Source organism: Musca autumnalis, unplaced genomic scaffold (assembly GCF_047663935.1).
Source record: "Musca autumnalis isolate F117 unplaced genomic scaffold, ASM4766393v1 scaffold_6, whole genome shotgun sequence".
Taxonomy (NCBI): domain Eukaryota; kingdom Metazoa; phylum Arthropoda; class Insecta; order Diptera; family Muscidae; genus Musca; species Musca autumnalis.
Window position 1 is genome coordinate 522,380 of NW_027412199.1, and position 6,373 is coordinate 528,752.

The 6,373-nt window shown below is 32.9% G+C and overlaps 1 long non-coding RNA gene across 1 annotated transcript in view; it reads left to right on the forward strand.

Annotated features, from left to right (window-relative positions):
* The window catches only part of LOC141388137 (uncharacterized), a 50,796-nt gene extending 46,187 nt beyond the window's left edge, over positions 1-4,609 (forward strand). Inside the window, exon 4 of the long non-coding RNA XR_012408740.1 lies at positions 4,506-4,609. This is a non-coding gene — a long non-coding RNA (uncharacterized lncRNA). The remainder of the gene's footprint in view (positions 1-4,505) is intronic.
* Positions 4,610-6,373: the final 1,764 nt, after the last annotated feature.

Genomic DNA, 6,373 nt, shown 5'->3' on the forward strand with positions numbered 1-6,373 from the left:
TGCCAACTAATTTTTTTATGATAAAACTGTGTGCTATAGTTTTCCTGGTACTGGCTTGGTACCTTTCTTATTGCCACGTTCTTCTATCCGTTTTTCGATTTCTTCCAAATTTAAACGTAACATGAAAATAGAATATTTTCGTTCGCAGCATATCCGACGAATATTTCGAAGTGTTACAAACAGAATGGCAACGATATTTATAGCCTCCTCTTATGGTGGACGATGTAAAACTATTAGTTTGCTGTACTGTAACAATTACATTACGAGACTGATTTAATATATTCGCGGTGCACACTAGAAGTAATTTCACTGAAATTTTTGACATGAAATTAAAAAAATGTAAAATAAAACGGACTGTTTGTTTTATACGAACAGTAAAACAAAGCAAAATTGGCGAACGCACAAAAGCGTTTTTTTCCAAAAAGAAAAAACAAAATTTCTTGTACAAATTGCATTGAAATGACTCTATTGTGAGCCGGAGCATTCATATCTGCGGCTTTGAATACAAGACAGTACTACAACACACACACAGTATAGCCATATACAGAAAACTATTGCTGTTTTTGCGTTACACTACGTTTACTTTTACGAAATCCAGGGGATCTCAACTCTAAAATCCATTACTTATGCGAAAATTAAATTTCTTAATTTTTTACTATTTTTCTGATATCATAAATAAAAAATGTTATCATAGTTACAATTAGTAGCTTTTTTGTACGTTCTGGAAAAGAAATTGTATTTGTACTTCAGTTAATACTTCAGTATTTGAAATCTACTTTCAGCCTTTTAACGAATGCGGATTAACTAAAACTCCGGTTTAAAATTTTTTTCGACCAACTGTATTTGTACTTCAGTTTTTATTTCAATGTTTATATTCAGTCTTTTAAAGAAGGCACAATGTTAATTATTTATAATTCTAAACTATGTAACAAAAAATACAATGAATTAAAAAAAGAAGATCAATAAAGCAAAATATGAATTACGCTTAATATTTTAATTTCGTTCCCTCCAATTCTAGCTGCAAAATTTCATTTTTAGCTTCAAGGAAGACATCTCTTGTTCATGTTTCTCTTGAGCACGTATGTTTTCTTGTTCATGCTTCTCCTGAGCACGAAGGTTTTCATTCTTGTAAAAGCTCTGCTGTAAAAGAACAAGTTCAATCTTTTCTTCTTCTAAATTACGTTTCCTTTTGCCACCGGTAACAAGCACATTTGATTTAGGCTTTTTTAAAGACTGGGGTCCAAAGTAGGTCGACCAGTCGTTTCTTTCTATGGTAATATTCATGTTGTTGTTCTAAATATATATACAAATGTTAAGTTAAATAAAACAAGTCTCCCTAAAGTTAAAATGTTGGTTTGGGACCCACTGTGGAACTTACATTTTCCTTATTGCTTTCCTCAATAAATTCATTGTCGGTATCTAGCTCACAGTAATCAGTGACATCAGGTTCAATAACTACAACGAAAATATACAATTTGCGTACATTTGTTTAACCCTTCATTTTCTCTTATGACCTTACTAAAATCGCTCTCATAAGTATTTTCAAAGCCTGTTGCCGAATCTCCCAGCGTGGACGCAATTTTCTCCGAAACAGTAGACACTTTACCGGTCACCAATCCACCACCCGTACGATAAGTCTGTAACTTCTGTTCTGCAATTTCACTTTTTGACAGACGTTTCATAACGTCATATTTATCACGTAGTGTCCTCCAAGTCGACGTGTTCCAATATTGGCTGCAAAGTCGTCCTCAATTTTCTTCCAGGCTTCTTCTTTTTGCTTCCAAACAACGGAATCTGATTTTTTGTTTTCGATAACATTTCTTTGTTCCTCTACTACATTTACAAGCAGGAGCTCTTCCTCTTTTGTACAATTTTTTGCACGTTTTCTTTTACAGGTTTCCATTGTGGCTTAAGATTGTTTTTGCAAGAATAAATAATTTTTTTCTTTCACAAAATAAATCACAAATTTGTTTTGTTTTCTTTAAGTAAAATGAAGATGCCACTATGATAAAAAAAAACATTTAATACCAGTTACATCTGCAAAAAGTAACCATTTTGTTGCCACATGTCTGAAAAACTGACATTTACTTTAAAGGGAAGTTGTAATAATGAAAACCGGTTAAATTCTACTTTTTACCTAACTTTATTTAAAGTACGGTATAACTAAAGTTTCCTTAAAAGATAAGATGTAATAACGGGCCATACATTTAGATGGCAGACCGTGTTCAAAAACATAGAAAAGCTTTACAATCAAATATTTTATTTAAGGAATGGATAAAAATATATATGTGCAATTACTTAAGTTTCCTGTTCTTGTTTAACAATTGATAATCGGGGCAGTTCGCATTTCTACGTATGTACGTGAAGTGGTGAACATTAAAGTAAATATAACATTTCTTTTATTTCGTCCAATGAAAATAATTTTTTTGAGTGAGCCATATACAGATTTGCTTTTAAACAATATATCTGAACTATGAATATGAACTGTGTGATATGATAGTCTCACAAATGTTAACAATTTAGTAAATTTTGATAGAGGTGAAAAATTATGGACTGTTTGAATTTGTAGGTCAAATTGTCCTGTTTAAAAAATCTGGAATATATGTTAAAAGAAAACATTTTATTCTCTCCAAATAAAGCATATTTTACGGAAGATTAAACTGAACTTGAACCACATAAAACCACTGGTCGTTGTAACGCCGCAAAGATTGATTGCAAACATTGACGTAAATTCGGGTATTTTCTCATATTTTTGCATTTGATTATGGTATTAGCTGCTATCTGTCATCCCACGTAAGTGGATCAAAAAATAATTCTGTTTATAATTTCGAATTTTGATGAATTTGAATATTCCATGTAAATTTAGATTTTTTTACATAAGCACATTATGTGACTCCATTTTACGACATCCTGGAAATAAATGAAGTGCATTAACATATGCTTTTTCCGTCATTTGCTTAGGTATACACCGCACGAAATAACATATCACACAAAAATAATCATGTATTTTCACTTTTTTATGGTCTGAGTGTTTTTGTTTTTCTCCGTATACAAAAACCATATAAAAGTGTTTTATTTTCGGTAGTTTATGAAAAAAACTGGGTTGCTTATATTAGTATTGGTGTTTCGTGCATTGCTTAGAATAAGTGACGCAGCACCGAGTGGATTATTCATACATTTGTCAGATCGTACTCAAAAATCTAGAAAAGCATGGGCATCAAAAATTTTATTAGAGAAATAGATAAAAACATGTATGTTCGATTTTTTAAATTTTTGTCTTGGGGGGTCACCAGCCTCCCCTATTATTGCAGACTTGGTGATGGGAACTTTGCTAAATGATTCACTGAACTTATTATTACATAAGCCAAAAATAATTACTAAATATGTTGATGACTTATTCGCGATTATTAGGAAAGATTATATAGAGGAAACACTAAAGGTATTAAATAACTTCAACAGAAACATAAAATTCACTCTGGAGAAAGAAAATGATGGAAAAATCCCTTATCTGGATGTCTTAGTAATCAGAAATAAAGACAATGGTATCTATTTAAACTGGTACCAGATGCCCACGGCATCTGGGAGATTAATTAACTTCTACTCGAAGCACACAAAACGAACAATCATCAATACAGCAAAAAATCTTATAAACAGAGTTCTAAATATAAGTGACAAGAAATTCCACGACGAAAATAAAACAAAAATTGAAAACATATTAGACATGAATAACTTTCCTAAGCATATGATAAAATCCTTAATTAACAATTACAAACCTAGAACACCACAATCAACAGATATAAAACCGGACAAGATTTATAAATCACTGATATATGTACCAAATATATCAGAAAGATTTGAAAAGTCTGATATATATGACAAAAATAAATACACAATAGCACATAGTTCATATCATACAACCAAATCAATGTTCAGTAACTTAAAAACCAAAATTCCAAAGATGGACAAAAACAATGTTATTTATAAAATCGAATGATGTGGCAACGATGAGGAAACATGTGGCAAACTCTATGTCGGCACGACAAAAAGCAAATTAAAAACTCGCATGTCGGCGCACAAATCAGACATAAAATTAAGGAATACTAATATAACACAGAAGACAGCGCTTGCAGAACACTGTAAGCATAATAACCACTCACCAAACATCGACGAAGTGAGAATATTGCAAACAGAAAACAATTACAACAAAAGACTCACACTAGAGATGCTACACATAAATAGCTTAACAACAACAAAAAGAATAAACCGCAAAACAGATACGGACAACACAGCTTATTGTTACAGGCAGCTTACACAGAGAAGAGATCGAGTAATTAGTAAATAACATCCAGTGCAATAATAACTCTTGACGACGGTAGACATGCTATACATACAATTACAAATACAATTATTTATTTATTTATACATTTTATTTAGTTTGTAACAATTCTGTGATATAGATTATAAGTCGTACTTTATTACTATTACTTTTATTTTTCATTTTGTAGATAAAATTAAACTCCCTGAAGATGGAATTCAAATAATTCCGAAATATTGGAAAATAAAAATGGAAAAATAAAAATCAAACTAATGACCTCAAGCTCAAAAAAACCACTTCTATTTATTTAAAAACAGAAAGGTCGAAGAAAACAATAAAAATAGTTATAAAAAAATCAAAATAAATATGCATAAATAAAACCAGCAAGAATTATGTATTATTGTTATGGATGGGTGCTGTCTGCCATTAAGCAATAGGACCAGATGAGTGGACTATGCCGTGTGTATTGTAATCGCAGCTTACCGATGTCCAACTTCCGTACCTTTGCTGTAACTAGGTGATAATCGTACATCGAATGAATTAATGCCTTCCATCTATTTGATTTTTTTTTTTTTTTTTTTTGATCTTGAGACCGCCACGTGCCCTTATAAAAGTCAAGATACTTGACTCTGCTGTTGCTAACTACCATGTATTTTTTCGCGGCGAAGACATACACCTTTCTTCAAGATTGATCAGTTTAGCTTTTATTGGAATTGTAGCAAGTCTTTCATACGTGGCGCCAGACTAACTGGAAATCAGCAATTTAAACTTAATCATGGCAGCTATATACAGTGCGTCCCCTTTATGTGTGTTTGTGACCCATTTCCCTGTCCATCATATTTTCTGTATGACTGTAATAACGGTTTCCTACGTTTGCAGGAGTCAAGTAGAAATAGGGTTAAGTTCGGCTGGGCCGTACGTATTATACCATCCACCATATCGGCAGGTACTGTTCTATTGGGGCTATATCAAAACGTGGGCTGATATATAGCCCATTTTAAATACCAACCATCCTTACAATAATAAAAGATGATAAAGAGCTTTCTTAACTATAGCGTTTTATTTCATATAAGCATTTTACTAAAGGAAAATCAGTAGTGGTTTGCATTTTAACAGTCTCAAATGCCCTTGTCATTCATATGATGCTCTCCAGAGTGGGAGCATGTTTTGCTCTCAATGCAGTTAATGTACGAATGGTATTGGCACCCCAGTTTTGCGCTAAAGTAAGAGGAATTATGTCCAAGGCTTCGGCGACAGCAGGTGCGAGTCAAAAGTTCTTACAAAACCATTTGGCACCACCATCAGGAACGAAATTGGTGGCCTTGGGATCCTCGCATTTGTTTGGGAAGTTATCTTTACCAATTTTTTTGATTTCAAAGAGATTAGCTCCAGACCGACATCCTCTGCAGACATTTCTGGTGGCACGCAGGCACGGGCAATGCGCAAATTACCACTTTTACCCAAATGTCTAATGGGAGTATTACAAATATTATTTTAGAAAAAATTAAAACAAATACAAACAGACAATATTTCAAATGAACAAAATATGTTGCATTTGCTATTATAATAATTGAAGTTATAAGCAAACCAGCTTCAGAGTTGTTTTTTTTTTTTTTGAAATTTTGTGAACCTGCCCAACCTTCTAATAATTGTACCATGGGCGTTAGTGTCACTACAGCAAGTCGTGTAGTTAAGGAAACGTCGTGTGCTTTAGCCTCAATGTCAAAGGATTATATTAAATTTCCATCTAATGTGAACCGAATGCAAAAGACATCGTCAGATTTCCAAACGTTATTGTTGCCATTGATTGTACCCACGTCCATATTCAATCCCCAGGACGAAATGACGGCTACTGCAACCAAAATGGCAGTTATCGTGGCATTTGCAGTTCTTCACACTATAGCTATAATAGAGAAGGACCCACTTCCGCCAACTGAGACTGAACTAATACCTGAAGAAGATTTTGCAGATTATATGGAGGACACTCAAGTTATAAATCAAGCCAATTCATTTGCAAGAACGATTTTGATTGAAAACTATTTTAAAAGGTACATTCAA